At 37.7% G+C, this 17,599-nt stretch overlaps 1 long non-coding RNA gene across 1 annotated transcript; it reads left to right on the top strand.

Moving 5' to 3' along the window:
* The first annotated feature begins 9,288 nt into the window (after positions 1–9,288).
* Positions 9,289–10,055, top strand: LOC124143914. The gene is made up of 2 exons (XR_006862341.1): positions 9,289–9,344; positions 9,950–10,055. It is a non-coding gene; the product is annotated as an uncharacterized LOC124143914 (long non-coding RNA).
* Positions 10,056–17,599: the final 7,544 nt, after the last annotated feature.

Here is a 17,599-nt window from a genome sequence, read left to right as displayed (position 1 = left end):
ATGTGCAATGTGAATACATGAAACATGTCAATTCATCATAAATGTGTCACCTACTAGTGTTCTTGGAGCACAAAGCGTATCATCGTTACGATTAGGTCATTTACCAATTACTGTGCATTTTGCAATCATGGGTCATTGATTTGCTCATTACTCAATGCGTTGAAAAGCCATTATTCATATCGTGAGATTGGCGTAGCTAAGTAGGGTATGACATATGTGTATGTGCCTCCTTTATCATACCTAATCACAATCTGATCTAGTGTGGACTAGTTCAATTAATAAAGCGACAAAACCCTTTCCATATCCAAAAGAAGTCTCTGCATAAAGCAGAGTCGATTGTACAATTCCGACTATATCAGCAGCATGTGTTTATGAATCACTATTAACAGTAATGATACCAGGTGTTCGCGAAAAGGTGAGCGTATCCTGCCACATCGGTGGCAATCGTCACGAACACATGCAAAGGCAAGTCAATGGTTCACCTGAAAAAAGCATGGGAACATATGGTATAAGTCAAAATAGGGAATTGCATCGGACATCATTTTTGTCACTGGTGTGTCAAAGTGTCCTCCATATGTCCACCTTAAAATCTTTTGAAAGCTTTACTAAGGGCTTGGGTGTGCGTAACATTGTTCAATTAACTTCTGAGCAAGAGTCGTATGACGCTCTTTGAAACAAGCCATATTTAGATGGTTGTGCAACTCTGTGTGTTTATGGTGAGAGGACAACATATACCCGCCTCAGATACAATGTAACTGCTTTTACATTTCACTAATGTAAGCTATGTCTATAATCATGCTATGATATGTATACTATGTTATTGTGATAGACCGTAGATAATGAATAGTGTATTATTAATGTCAGATCAGGTCAAGTCCCAATCAATACATTATAAACTTTCAGTATTCGGGGCTTTAACATAGGGATTCCTGTGCCGGATAGATTTCTTGGGGGGGTTGTTTCACGTTTACGCCATATTTAACATTCCAGCTTTATGATAGGGGGCCGGTAGTGGATGTTATACTAGTCTGTGCCGGACAAACCAGTGGCAGATCATGTGAGCAGCGTCCCACAACGTTACGGATGCTTACTACCCGATCCTCGCTGTCCGTTCGTACGACAAGCATTAATTACCTCGAACCTATGCCAAATTGGAATCTTCCACCGTGGATAAGTTTTACATGCCCCACGGTAACAGAAAGCCCACCTAGAGAAGGTGTGGTTAACCTGATTAAATGTATGTCATCGTATCCCCTATTTGTTTATCCTGCTGTTATTCCAACTTCCCTACATGACAAACCTGTGAAAAGACTTCATTCCTTGACTCATGTGACATTTGTCACAAAACTTGGTTACCATGCTAGGTATAGTTACACCTCGTTCTTCACAGGTTCAGAACAATTTTTCATGAATAAAACCAAATAGCATCTGACGTTTACTGAGAAAACAGTTATACGTTATATTGGACTTCCTTCTTGATAACATTTATTTATTTAGGCATGAAAAAGGACTTTCCCTTTATGTCGAGCTATATTCCAGGGGCTGTACTTTTGGTGTTTAAGACATCTATGTAAATATATATGGGTGGTATAAAAGGCATCCACATATGAATTAACACGTTACCTCTGTTTCTCTTGTGTGCTACTTACCACCAACATGACCTGCACAGTTATGTAACAAATTAAACCATTTTGGAAATTACACATACTCAAAAATATGTTTCTTTTGACGTTCTTTTACAAGAGAGACAAACGATTCAACTTAATAAATATTCAGATTTCTGTAGAGATAATGTAATAAATTAAACGTTGTAGTTAAAATACACAATGAACTGTAGAATTTGTGTTCACTTTTAATTACGTATTGCATGTATAACAAATACCTCAGGCTCGCGTCCCTTTGAAGAATACTTAACCCTATATGATAGTGCCTTGTTGATTACAAAAATGAGCTCGTGTGTGAATGACTATGACAATTCACAACAGAGGTCATACAGGAGAGGTTTCTTGAACCACTACAACCCTTTCAACCCCTACACTACATTCTTGTACAACGCTCTAGACATTGATCACCCCATCGAGTTCTACAGCAGCTGGTATATATCAAAAACCGTCCTTCCATCATAGCTTCATTATTTCCGCTAATTTGTGAACTATACCAATCTATGATTAAAATCTTAAGAATGTGAGGTCCTCACAATGTTCCAGCCAAAATGGCAAAATAAATTGGGTTAACTCAATTTGGGATTTTTGTCGTTGTGGCGCAAGGACGCCGTGAAACGTGGCTTCCTTTATTCCCTATTGCTTTTATAAGTATTATCAAAGTGATTGCATTGACTTTATTTTTCATACGGTTGTTCCGTTTTTATTATTCTAGATGAACGTCACCAATCAGTACGTCTTTGCCCTAATGGAATCAGCATCCATCTGCACTGGGAATACATTAGGCGGCATGTAGATTTACAAGAAGGAATTGTAAAACTCTGTTGTCTATAATCAAAAATTTCACGTACGTTTTCCAAGGTGTATGTGCTTCGTTATATGCATAGCTATAGTTGTCTTTTACTTCATCTGCACAAAAACATTCCTCGACAATAACATGCTGGAGTGAGTGAGTGAGTATTGTTTAACGCCGCTTTTATCAATATTCCAGCAATATCACGGCAGGGGGCACCAGAAACGAGTTGCTTAATTAATGAAGGCAGGGTCGACTTATTCAGTTGACTTAAGCAGTTATTCACATTTTTCGCACCTACAATGTCAACCCTTCAAACTTCTGACTGTCTCATTATTCAACAGACAAAATATACCCCGTCTGGCTACAGTCTTGTTACGTATTTTGCATAAACTCTAAAATAGGACATACTGTAGTGCGGTAGTGTTACAATACTGTGTTGGTGTCAAAACTTTCATCAGATCCGATGATCTTCGTGATATTCATATTTGTTAAGTTTGAAAACTGTGTCACAGTGTATTTCTTTCCGACAATTGTCAACGGCGAGTGAGGGAATGAGTTGGATTATACGCCACTTTCAGCAATAATACAGCAATAAGAAGTCGGGAGACACCAAATCATCTTCACATATTTTACCCATGTGAGGAATCGAATCCATGCCTTTGTCGTGACGAACGATCAATTAAAGCTCTAGGCTGTCCCACCGCCCCTCAGCAGGTTGCAATTACGCTTCGACGAATAATCACTTAAAATACATTATTACATATACATGCAGTTTTGAGCCGCATACACAACATATAGGTGGCAAACATTACGGAATAGCTGAGCTGAGGTTCCCTTTACCAAGCTACTATCATGCAACTAATTACCATGTTCAGGAGACATGTGCAGTAAGTGTGTGTTGTAAATATTTCTTGTCTCATTTTTTGCGTCAAAAAGAGACACACTGATATCGCTGAATAGGGTTGGGTGGCCTGCCTAAATTAAGATATAAGTCTTACCTAGAACTTTTACCACTTTATTGAAAGATCTATAAGGATCATGATCACTTGTGAACATTGCATCTGAAAATGTCACCTATAAATATAAATTGTTATTAATAGTTAAGTAATATAACTGCGCCAGTCACAGGGATTGGCCTCTTTCCTGTTGCCAACATTGAGCTTCCAGATAGATCCAATTATTACCTGTTGCTTGACATTTTCGTTGATGAGAATTCAATCACAACAAGAAATGAAAAGAAATACAGAGTGTATGTAACTATATTTATTTATCAGGTCAATCAAATTAGTCTCCAAAAACAAGCAAAACAATGGACATTTTCACATTATGACCACACTTTGAAAGTTCAAGGACCGGGAAGTAAGTGTTGCATAGGACATTGGGGAATGAACGTTGACTTTCATACATGCCTTTCATCCACGTACAAATGTAGAGACCTTGAACTGCTGACCATGAAGGTATACTTACCCTGGACGGCCTCAGGATGTAGCTGTCATGGGCCTCAATGATATCACTTACTACAACACGAATTCGTGATAGACAGGAAATACATAAAAGGCCGTTGTCCGTATAATGTCTCTTGTTCTATATGAATGCATGCACGAGCAAAATGTATTTTTTTATTGTATCGTCAAGGAGCCAACATATTACCCGACAATGGTCTCTTTAACTGCCATTGTTCTTTTGTCAGTTTCAATCCTGCACAAAGAATTATTATGTTCACGCTTTTTTCATATGTATTTGTTTATGGCTTAGGTACAGGTATATAAGCTCCTCGATATTCAGTTTGTTCAAAACATAATCATTTTCCAGACTAAAGCAGCTAACCTTTGAGGTATCTCAACAGTAAGTACAAACGATGTTTTTGATGCCATAGGTTTTTACATGCAGAAGTAAAAACTGTATATATATGCATATGGCTCAATATTTTTTTTATTGAAAGGTATACACAAGAGTTAAATGAACTACAGTGTATAGTTTAAATATAATGCTTCTGCATAATAACCTGTTCCAAACAAAATATAGTTATGAGCTCATATTTGTCTTCAGATTAAAAACGGTTTACGGTAACACATTACGAATATATTTCTTTAAATAACTATTTCTGTAATATAATTAAGCAATTGGAATTTCATCTTTTTCAGTCAATATCGTCACCATGATTTCCCAAATTATGCTGATTGTCCTCCTCGTCAACGTTGCTGTCATTACGGCGTTCCCATCGCCAAATAGCCCCATTGGTACCAACTCTTCCAACCCCTACAGTTTCTTCAACATGTTCACGCCAAGGCAGAATTCAAACAATGGTGGCTTCTTCAATCAATTGTTGAACCCTTTCAACCCCTACAACAGAATCATGTACGGATTATTCGACATTGAGCCCTTCTTCGACTTTGGATTCAGGTAAGTCACTTCCCACCATGGATTCGTTAAGTGATGTTTTCTGGTAACTTGTACAAATATAGAAGTGGGTAATTCAGCAAGCAACTGCTGCTTTGCGCCGCAATTCACTTCAAGCAAATTCAAGTTTTACTGCTGTGGTCAGTAAATAATCGAATCTGGGTCCCGCAAACCAGTGACAGAAAGCATAAACAATTATCCACGCAAGTGCACATCTCATTGAATCCGACCAGTTGTTTCAACTGAATCGCCTGTGACGACCATCAATATGGTGCTGGGGACAATTCTAACTCTGGTCCCCATGGGTATTTGCCTAAGACATACATGTACATGTGGATACACGCGGTTAGAACTGGCACGCTAGGGCGGCTTACGGAATCTGTCCAGCTGATTCAATTGAGTCGCCTGTGACGACCATCAATGTGGTGCTGGGGACAATTCTGGTCCCCATTGGTATTTGCCTAAGACATACATGTACATGTGCGTACATGCGGTTAGAATGGGCACGCCGGGGCACGGCTCACTTAATCTGACCGGATGATTCAATTTAATCGCCTGGTCATCATGAGGATTTACCTACATGTATACAAATGTATGATCAATATGGAGTAACTCACTGAATAAGTTGATAAAATATACAGTTGTGTCATATATGACATTTTACAAAACAGTGTTGGAGATTAGAATAATAATTAACAGTCTATGTTCATTTGTTTTCAGATAAACCATTTTCCTGTACTCTTGATGGATTTTTGCTACAAACCAAAATGAAATTGAATGACAAATGGCGAAAATAAACGTTTAATCTTTCCTATTTGCGTTTGTATTAATCTACACACTGGATGCCGTGGTATATTTACACATAACGTGACGGGGCAGTGGGTTAGCCTTGTGTAATGGCTAAAGCGTTCTCTCGTCACGATTTCCCACACGTGTAAAATGTGTGAAGCCCATTTGTGGAGTCCCCCGCTGTGATATTGCTGGAATCTTACTAAAAGAGGCGTGAAACCATACTCACTCACGCGCAAAGAGGGTTTGGGTTATCCAGGCACAGTCAGGCTGGTTAAGCAAATACTTATAAATGTCATTTGAGTTTTGTAAGCATATTGCTGACGATTTTGGCTTGGTTATATTTGAAATAGCATGTTGCTGTCTTCTTGTTTGAAGTACTTTCGTGATCACAGTGTATCAGACTCTGTACAACCAAATCAATTTCATGAAGAAATCCCTGCTTAGCGCAGATTCCTTTGAACGATTTCGACTACAAGCATGTGTTTAAATCAAACACTATCGAATAATGATAATACCAGGTGTTCGCTAAAAGGTGAGCGTATTCTGCCAATCAAGCACATTGCAAGCTACATTGTCAGGCTATCAGATTGTCACAAGAGGTGAGGTGAAATAGGGTTTAACGTCACGTCGAAGATTATTGCACTTGTATAGCGACGTGCATGCACGTGTGTGTGTGTGGCTGCTTGTACTAGTCGGGACTGATGCCGATTATTAGTGCTAGCCCACTGAGATACCATGCCGCAGTTTTACATGAACGCCCCACTCAGACACAGTATACTGACCCCGAGCCGACCAGTCCTTGATTTAGCCCCTTAATGCCGAGCGCCAGACAGGGTAACAACAAGTACCATCTTTATAACGTCTTTTGGTATGACCCGGCCGTGGACCGAACCCCGGACTTTCCGCTCTCCGGGCGGGCGCTCTACCACTAGACCACGGAGGCGGTCTCTAGGTATCTGAAATATGGGCAATGTTAAATGAATAATTAATACGAAATGAGAAAAGGTTTAGTGACAATATGTTGTGGAATCGCTTATATATGATGTCAGAAACACTCATTATGATCGGCCCACCATTGTCGACAGTAGCGGGTTTATGGTTTTGTTTAGCCAAGATGTGCTCCCACGAAGTGAATCCACTCACGTGACATTGACATGTACATGTATTATGTTGTTGATTGATTTTTTAAATGTCTGGCTGACCTCTTCGATGAGAGAATGAAAAGTTGAAACCAATTGCCCACTACACTCGGTTTCATTCAAAAACATAATATAATTAATTACACGTACTCTTTTGTTGCAATCTTACCCACCACATAAATTATTATACATTGACTTGGTCAGGGTAGACATTATAAAGTGATAATACTATAAATACATACTATTCATTCGTACTTGGTTACCTTTATTTATGGGGGCGGTAGGGTAGCTTAGTGGTTAAAGCATTTGCTTGTCACACCGAAGGCCCGCTTCCGATTATCCAAAAAGGTACAATATGTGAAGCCCATTTCTGATGTCCACAGCCGTGATATGTCTGGAAGCGGCGTAAAACCATACTCACTCACTATTTGAAACAATAACTTGTGAAACGAGCATAAAAAGTGTTGGCAGAAAATGAATTTGAAATGTTCATTAAGACATAGTCTACCTGATACTTTATGTATCACGATTAAACACGACATGTATAGAATTCAAATGATCTGCAAATGAATTATTGAAAATAAAATATGATGTCAGATGCAATTTCCTATTTTGATTTGCTCCCTATCAATATGTTCACGTCTTTCTTCAGGTGAACAATTGACTTGTTTTGCATGTGTTTGTGATGGGTGCCACCGCTGGGGCAGGATATGCTAACCTTCATGCGAACACCTGGTATCAAATCAAACAAGCTTTAATTGCCACCCTCACTCGACGAGCCATAACCAACTGTAATCCGCACAGTCTCAGCAAAGAAATTCAGCATCTGAAACACTTTCCACACTGGTGGAGAAAACTCAAGAAAAACAGCAAAAAAGATCCCGTTTCCAACCAAGTCCAAACCAACCCCATTACCCATCCTCCTCCTCATCCTCGTCAGGCCCTTCCAGTCACCAGGGCCCACTTGCACAAAGCGATCTTAGCGCTAAGACTATTGTAAGCCTATGTTAAAGTATGGGAGTTGCGATCATCTTAGTGCTAAGATCGCTTTGTGCAAGTGGGCCCAGGTCAGCAGGCTGCTCACCAAGACAGCCAACACAGACGTGGCTTTCACTTCAGACAGGACACTAAAAACATGCTTCATGCCAACAGTGAAGGTCCAAACTTACACTTACAGTGACCACTCAACATATAAAAGTGACCGTGAAAATGACTGATATATTTACACGTTATGCGCGAATCAGTGAGCATGTTACTTGTTTATCCCTGATTTACAATAGTTCGCCTTAGGCGATTGCATAACGCCGCCCTTCGTTGTTGTAATGTGTCGTGATCCACACTGGACGTGTGTCAGAATATGTTTATAAGTATGATGTATGATGTATAGTATGATGTATAGATGTGGTCATATGTACTAGTATATAAAGGTTAACACATTGTTGGAGAAACATCATCATCACTTCGGTCCTACACTGAACATCCCGTGCAGCAAAGCCGAATACGCCGTTAAAAGTAAGTTTTCTCTTTTTGGAGAATGGTATCATACACTCTAAGTCAGATGTGTATCAGTCGCAAAATTGATTAACATTACATTTCTATGATTGCTTTAATATTGTATTATACACATGCTTCGTACAAATATGAATAGCATTGAAAAAAATATTATTAAAGTCTGTATAAGTCGGGTAAAGTCGGTATAAGATTAGAAGGTGACAACCGTCTGTCTCATAGTCCAGATTTAATCACAGAATTAACCCAAGACATCTTATCAGTATGTGGTATACGTTTTAAGGATCGCGATTATGTCATATTAACTATGTTATTTGTGCGCATCACAATTTAGCCACGAAAAAATTACTTCAACAAATGGGTATTCCCTGTGTGTTAAATCTAAGTTCAAAAGTTAATAATGGTGACACGTTTTGAGCACGGGCCTGTCCAGTTATAATAATATGTTCTGGACATGGCAGTCATTGCCTTCTATTTAAGCCAAACTGAATATACAATACTACGTGTCGGCCATCGCAAGAACAATTCAGTTAACCATCGCGTCTTAAGTATATACAAATAGGTAAAGTTATTCCTTTAATTATTTCAAGAGAAAAAAGTTCCCAATGAAAACGTTCAAGTCCTCATTCTGCTATAACCAATGTAACATAGCCACCTTGCAGCATCACCTCATATATGAGGATACATATGCAAAGAGGGTACTGTGTCTGTCCGTGACAGCTATTTTGGCGTTCTCCACTTAATCGTTGACTTTTGGCCAATATATGGCCAGTGTATATAACATGTGACACTATAATAAACATTATTCTCTCTTCTCTCTCTCTTCTCTATATTTTGACAGGACGAAATATGGTAACAAATGTAAAATATATATTTGGGATGTTCCTTTGGCAAGATGAGTGGAAGCTAATTGGCAATGTAATGACCTATCAGCCACTCAAGTCACCCAGTCTCAGTTATTTTGTCAGTAAAAAATAATATTGAAATCTTACACTTACAACACATTCGCCAGACTCGCTACACTGGATGCTTTAGACTTAATCTAAGGTAAATCAGATATCCCTCGTGTTGATGTCATGTTATGTTGGGATCCCGTGCTAAGATCCCGAGTACATCCTACTTGTGGTGCACACTGATTAAAGTTGGAATCGATGAAGACAGAATTTACCTATTTGTTATAACGTTGATACTCCATCAATGCTACGTTTCGGCACGGTGCTAGATTCAGGCAACAACACCAACACCGAAACGTTGCATTTAAAGAATAATGACATTGTAATATGTAAGCGAGCTCTGTATTCATTAATACTAACTTCTAAAATACCACTTCCAGATAACGTTGGGATGGGAAGTGTGGCATTGTAAATTATATACCATCATACACGTACCTTGATTGCTTAAATCGAATAAGTATATTGCCTCATCCAGAATCGACTATTTACAGTAACAGTTTTTTGTACATGGTTATCTACTCTCTGCCTTGTTTAACGTTGCATTGATCAATTTGCACTATTCATGCAAGGTTAAATAATGCCAGATCGTTATTAAGGCTGACGAAAATGGCTTTTATCACTCCATCAATTAACATTATGTTTTCATGATCGTAGTGAATGTACGGACATGTATTTTTACACTCAATTTTTACTTTTCAGAAAAAACTACGGACTCTACACCGGCACCAGTACTCGTGCAGAAGAATCTATTTATAATTTAACTTATTTGATATTTATTTGTCCATTAAAGAATATTCAAAGAAAATAATTATTGACTTTTTTATTGCTTAATATCAAGCAGTTTTCAATGAGAAACAAAATGCAAAATCGGCAGATAATCGAGATTGATTATATTCTCTGGCGCTGGCTTTTTGAATTTGTGTTCACCAGTAATAGTAAATAATATTTTTAAAATTTAATATCTAAAATTTGATAGGACCTAGTGTATGTGTATGCCTGCGACCATCTGAGCGAACACGCAGTGTTATAGGTGTAGTACCAACATTCATCGGTATATCGGTGACAGGTGTATGTGGTATAAACAATGAGTTTCATTCCATATGTAGACATTTGCCAATATGGGAGTTCGGGATATTATGACAAAAATACAGGGAGGTGTTATTTATTGTCTAGGTTCATATCTCACAGTGAATGCAGACTGTAATTCCTCATTATTACATGTTTGAAGGGATGTTAAAACCAAACACTGCATGTAACTCCATGACAGCGATCCCACATATGGACAATGCATCGATGACACAAAAAATATGGTCCCCTTTTCAGATTATGTAACCCCGATATATAAGATCTCAAACTGAATGGTCATAGATATTCAATACGAAATAATATAAACTAAATTAAATTGAATGAAGGTATAATGATATTATATCTTTCATCATTATTAATACTCTTGTTCAGGTGGAATAAAGATAGGTTTGGCTCCTAGTTACAATGTACCATATATATCATTTTACAATTGATATCCATGCAATTGATCTTGGATTCACCTACACGGTGTAATTCATAGAGAGCAGCTGCCCAAAGAGGGGATGATCGATTGTTCAAAACCATAGCTGGGTCATTCTAATAGACGTCAGCAGGTGACACTTGTTGTTTCCCTGCCTGACGCTCGGCATTAAGACATAAAACAAGGACCGGTCAGCTCTGAGTCAGTATAATGTGTGGGGTATTAAATTGGGTTACGGTATCCCAGTGTTCGCACTTAAACCAGTATACGTCAGGACTAGTACCAGCAGCCACCTATCCACGTGCACGCGTCGCTTTACAAGTTAAATACTCTTGAACGCAACGCGTTTATTTCACGATGCTCACTTGAATACCTAGTTATGCCTTGGGTAGCGTGCTTTGAACTCGACATTGTAAACGTCGGTAATATGTGTATGAAAGCCCCGCGACACTGGTTCGAAACTGAACACTGGCTCAACGTTGCATGCTTGTAATTGGTAATTAGGGTTATCATGCATTGCGTGATAGTGTGAAACACAGACAATGTCTCTGTGTAACTAGTGTTACCATGCATTGCTTGGTTGTGTGAAAACGGACAATGTCTCCGTGGAACTAGAGTTATCATGCATTGCTTGAGTGTGTGAAACACGGACAGTGGTATTGTGTAACTAGGGTTATCATGCATTGCTTGATTGGTGAAACACGGACAGTGTTAGTGTGTAACTAGTGTTATCATGCATTGCCTGATTGTATGAAACACAGATAATGTCTCTGTGTAACTAGTGTTATCATGCATTGCTTGATTGTGTGAAAACGGACAATGTCTCCGTGTAACTAGAGTTACCATACATTGCTTGATTGTGTGAAACACGGACAGTGTTTCTGTGTAACTAGTGTTACCATGCATTGCTTGATTGTGTGAAACAAAGACAGTGTCTATGTGTAACTAGTGTTATCATGCATTGCTTGATCGTGTGAAACACAGACAATGTATCTGTGTAACTATGGTTAACATGCATTGCTTGATTGTGTGAAACACAGACAGTGTTTCTGTGTAACTAGTGTTATCATGCATTGCCTGATTGTGTGAAACACAGACAGTGTTTCTGTGTAACTAGTGTTATCATGCATTGCCTGATTGTATGAAACACAGACAATGTCTCTGTGTAACTAGTGTTGCCATGCATTGTTTGATCGTGTGAACACAGACAATGATTCTGTGTAATACGAGGGGTGTTCATTAAAGATTTCCCCTAAACCGCTCTATCATATTTGGTTGAAATTGCACATGTGTAATGATACATGTATCTATGGGTTATGTCTGAATTTGCAGCACCGAACTATTAATCTTACCACTTTTACAGGTGTTATGATCGAGTAGGGTGTGACAATGGAACCAGTAGAATACCGAGCAGTGATTAGGTTTTTATATTTGAAAGGTCGCACACCAAAAGAAACTTTCGATGGAATGAAAGCAACTTATGGGGAAGATGCTCCATCATATGACGTTGTTAAACACTGGCATCGCCAGTTCAAGTGTGGTCGGTCATGGAAACAGCTGCCATTCCTGGTCGCCCCCATGCAGCCATTGATGAGGACACTATCCATCAAGTGGAGACCGCCATTTTGGCAGACTGACGTATAACTGTTCGCCAGTTAGCACAAGATGTCAAGATCAGTGTAGGGTCTGTGGAAAAAATCATCAATGACAATTTGAACACGCAAAAGGCGTCTGCACGATGGAATCCCAGGTTGCTCACACCTTTCCAAAAGCAGGAACGAGTCAATTGCTCAAAGGATCTTTTGGACATGTGCCAAAAAAGCAGGCAAACTTTTTTGACAGATTTATGACACAGGATGAAACATTGGTTATTCTAAGTTGTACTTACTCAATGTATGTTGAATAACTCTATGCTTTTCTTAGTTATTCTGAGTATTGTACAGGCTTGATGTATGTTGAATAACCGTGTACAGTTATTCTGAGCATGCTCTCACGTTCATTTGTATGGTGAATAACTATGTGTGTACCATTCCGAGTATGTAATACTCGGTGTAAGGTGAATGGTCACTTGTGTATAAACTTAAGTGTAAACGTTTGTTTATAGTGTCCGGGGACCCAGAGGGGCACCTGTATGGAGTATGAGGAGGCAGAGACCTTCATTTTATGAAGCCTGACCCCAGGGCGACAGATGGCCAAGTACACAAGGATCTTTAGAGGAGACCTGAGAAGGAGACCTGAGTGTGGCTCGACACAATGTTCAATGCATAATGCAATGATGTAGAAGGAGGCGTGACGAATGACTTTGTACATATTGTGTACATAATGAGAGATTATTAATTGTTGACATGCATGTATTTGAAGTGTTGGAAGAATTAATGCCTTAAGATGTTATAATAAGGTATTGAGGTGTTGATGTTGAGATGTATTAATGTGTTCTGATATTGATGTATTGATGTATTGATGTTCTGTCATTGATGCGATGGTATATTGATGTATAAGTAGAGATTTAGAGATAGATTATTAGTACAAACTTAGTGTATGTGTAAGTAGGGTTAACCTTAACTATTTGGAAAGTGTATGTTAGAGGGACACAGGGTGTGTGTGAAGTGTGTGAAGTATGTGAAGTGTGTGTGGGGATGAGAAGAGTGTGCAGTGTGTGAAGGGTTATAGTGGAAGGTATCTGAATGGGTGTGAGTGCGTTGGATACATCATTACCAACATAGTTCTTAATTTTATTTTAGTAAATATATTCTTAATCCATATTTGGGTTGTGTTATTACTCCGTGTTGTGACAATGAGGGCTTTTACAAGCGAGGTCTCAATAGTTGCATAAAACGATGGGAGAAGTGTGTAACTCTTGGTGGTTCCTATGTGGAGAAAGACTAATACCTATGCCAAGTTTCATTCCACTAGGTCCATCGGAAGTGGGTCAGGGGAAATCTTTAATGAACACCCCTCGTACATCCAAACAATTGAACTAGCAGATCAAGCAACTGTTATTTGCAGGGAGCGAATAAATTTTGTTAGGATTGCCAATTAACCGAGCCTAGTGACCCTTTAAATGCGCGTTTATAGTTGTCAGAAGTGTAGCTCTGATTTATTATAAAATGTCAACAGTATTGAACAAAGGGAGGCATTAAAGTCAAACGAGATGCACGTTGTACATGTAGACTTAAAACCCCTGGTGAAACTCAAGAGCTGTGATCAAACATGTTATATACTTTTCTAGGTATGATATTTTTATCGGACCATGTTGGACAGTATGCAGGGACAATTACAGTATTTAATAATATATAATAAATACATATATCGGAAGTTTTGCAAATGATCGTGAAAATGACCTTAAAAATAGCCTTACCTTGTGCTAAATCTATTAGAGAGACCAAGACTACTGTCAATGGGCGATCTTTTTCAATTTATCTTCCCTTCACTGACCCGCTAGGTGCGCTGACCCGGACGGTCCACCCTTAAACTGACGGCGCATGTGGTGTGCGCGATACGAGCACTACATGTTACTATGACGGCTATAGACAGTTTACTAGTATAAGCTTCACCTCTGTCGGCAACGGTCACGCTTGTGTGTGGAGAGCATATTTTTTCGCCTAAACAATGATTTATCTATTGCCATGTCCGGAAATAAATGTTCCTTGAATTAATTATACATCAGGGATGACCACGACTGATTATATTGTATAGTTATTCACAAGATAGGCGTTCGAAGCGATGCGGTGAGATCAGCTGATCGTTCAATCCCAGGTCGCTTTGTTGACGTTTTGCAATCGGTACTGAAAGTGTTGCCCTTGATGTATGAATATGAAAATTAAGTAGATTTTGTATACGTTCCTATATCTATGTTGTAGCATCGCCGAGCAGGCTACATCATATGCATGCATTTCAGTATGTACAACGGTGAGGCGACACGGCACGCGAAATATGAAGCTCACATGCAACGTTGCCCGTAGCCTTGAGCAATGTTGTGAATATTGACAACAACACATGTAGGCCCAAGTATTTCAATGAGAAATGTTCTCAAGAAATTGTAAGAGTAATAGGCACTGTAAAATTACGTCATCAACTAGATATCATGATTCAATGTTCAAAATAAAAGAAATGGAAATCACTGAAATCTGTTTTGATATTTAAGGGTTAATTGGTACATGTTGTATACAAGGATTTTATGTATATGATTATGGTAGCTGTTTGTTGCCAAATACTACCATGATTATATTTCAATATGATCAATGCAAGATATATATTATTTAGTCCTTTTTTTAATTTATCAAAGTAAAAAAAAAATTTCAGACACAGAGGACCCTATATATTAGTTAAAATACATATACAAGAGTATTTGTGCCAGCTACAATTTTTATAAAATAAAACAATATATTCATACTAATTGCCAATCTCTATAATGCTCATTGTGTATTAACAAGGCAGTGTCTACATCCAGTTTGCAATGACAATAATCATATGATTGTGACACAGATAAAGCTGATTCTTAACCTCATTAGGCCTTGCTGTTTATGTTTCCTTGTTCTAAACTGATGTTTCAAATTCCAACATAAACAAATTATTAATGCTTTTCTTTTTTCTCTTCACACTAAAAGATATTTAAGTTTATTTAATATCTTGGCACACTTGTGCATGTGTACTAGTATTTGATTACACATGCATGACTTTTTAGCTGTCATCTGTTTCTGAACTGAATATTATGCTGATAAATAAAGATAAGTAACATAAAAAAAGGACTCTGGGTATTCTTTCAGGTTTGGAGAATCAATCAATTCATTGTGAAAACATGTTTTATTTCTTACATAAGTTACTTTGATCTTGATACGATCAAAATAGATCCAATTTAAATTGAGGAGATTAAATTATGCAGTTTTAGTCATTTCAGGCAGGCTGTCTAAAATCCGGTCCTATTTTTCAGGGAATAATAAATGAATTAAAATTTAATAAAAAATATACCTTACCTGAGTGAATCAGTCAATATGTATATTGACAGACATTTTCAGTAAAAAACATTGGGCCTGATTATAGACACTCACTGTAACATATGTAAGTATATTCTGTTATATGCAAAAACAAATAACATAAATATATCCATTTATCTACATGGATTGACTGTGGGGTTCAATTTGCATTTATTTAACCATCAGAAGATATTGATGATAAACTTTAATATTCATATTTTCATATAAAATTCATATTTGCCCTATGATAATAATATCTATAAAATATACTTTATACTGCAGGTGTCTTGAAGTACTGTTGAATGAAAATCAGGATACTTAGATACAGCAGGATAGTGTTTGGGTTTGTATGGGAAATAATTTGTCAACATTAAAATAAATGTTATGTTACTAAAACAAGAAGATAAAACTATGATTTATATTTATGCATCATACACATTTTGTGGGGTAGTCAGTATGATTTGTTGTTTGTTGGGACACATCTCTGTAATTAACTAGTATTTTAAGAGCATGAGTATCAGAATTCTGTAAGAAATGATGGATCAATGAATTAACACCTGTGATGACTTAGAGCACTTAATGGTGGGACACATGTTATGAGGGTCAGAATAATATGGGTAAATCTCTTATTTCAAAGTATGATGACTAGTATGTATATTGCAACTGAGTAACTGAGTGCTTAATAGATGCATGGTAGATGTTCATTTGGCCTATTTCTAAAAAAAATAATATAAATTTAAATATTCAGATGCAACTTTAATTTTGATATAAAAAGAAACGTTAAAAATCAGTTGTTTTATAATTTTGAACGTTATTTATTCTTAAAATATTTGTAAAGGCACGGATGTATACTTACTATATAGATCATTGGTAAAGGCCTGTCAAAGATGTCTGTGTGCTGCAAATGTTGGCGTATCACTAATTTCATTAAATTGAAGTCCGTGGTAGTATTTGTTGAGATTTGAATGCTTGAATTGTTGTGGGAAATAACACAAAGGCTGATAAATGAAATGAGTTTGCATTATTTCACCGATGCAATATGTTAGCCCAGACTGACAGAATGCCTCGCTGTTTTCTGACGTAGAAAATACCGTGGCAATATACCATTTTTCATGACGTTTTTCCTGCTATATTCCAAAGTGACAATTCGTCTTGTAGTTGAAGACTCAACAAATGTTGATATTATAAACTAACAATCACTACAAAATATGTGCTAGTTAAAAATATTCAGTTGTAAACGATCGTTTTTAAACGAAAGTGCAACAGGATAAACCCTTAGCTTGGCTCCGTCTCTACATGTCAGTAGTTGTCGCAGCGCGCATTGATCCGAGAACCAGACCGGAAGCGACAGTTTGGACCGTCACTTATATCATTTCAAAAGGAGAGTTATGGCTCTTTGGAACAAAAAGATCGCCCATTCAAGTCCTAGTCACAGAGAAGATATAAAGCTACGCCTGTGAACTCTTGAAGAATATGTTGCATCAGTAAGCTTTGCTTGGGGACGTTTGAATGTATCTGTCGGTATAAGATAGGAAGTGGTGCATTGGGCATCACCGAATTGATATAAAAATGGTCGGATGTTTTTACACGAAAGAAGAGAGGGGAATATCATTTTAAAAGATTACGTATCTGGGTCACATGATACTTCACGTTCATAGATTTGTGTGTCCAGGGGTCATGTCGTACATACATATCGTATAACAGTGTGTACATTAAGAAATACACTTAAAAAAGGAAGTCTCGTATCACCCTAGATGACTAATAGATCTGCTGTGCCTCTAGAATATTTGTCTTAATGTAAATTGACGTAAATTTGTTTGCCGATCTATTGATACTATCATAAAAAATACCCTATGATTTCGTCATTAA

Source organism: Haliotis rufescens, unplaced genomic scaffold (genome assembly GCF_023055435.1).
Source record: "Haliotis rufescens isolate VD_foot unplaced genomic scaffold, xgHalRufe1.0.p SCAF_12, whole genome shotgun sequence".
NCBI classification, from domain to species: domain Eukaryota; kingdom Metazoa; phylum Mollusca; class Gastropoda; order Lepetellida; family Haliotidae; genus Haliotis; species Haliotis rufescens.
The sequence above is the reverse complement of the archived record's forward strand: the minus strand, read 5'-3'. Positions and strand labels throughout refer to the sequence as shown.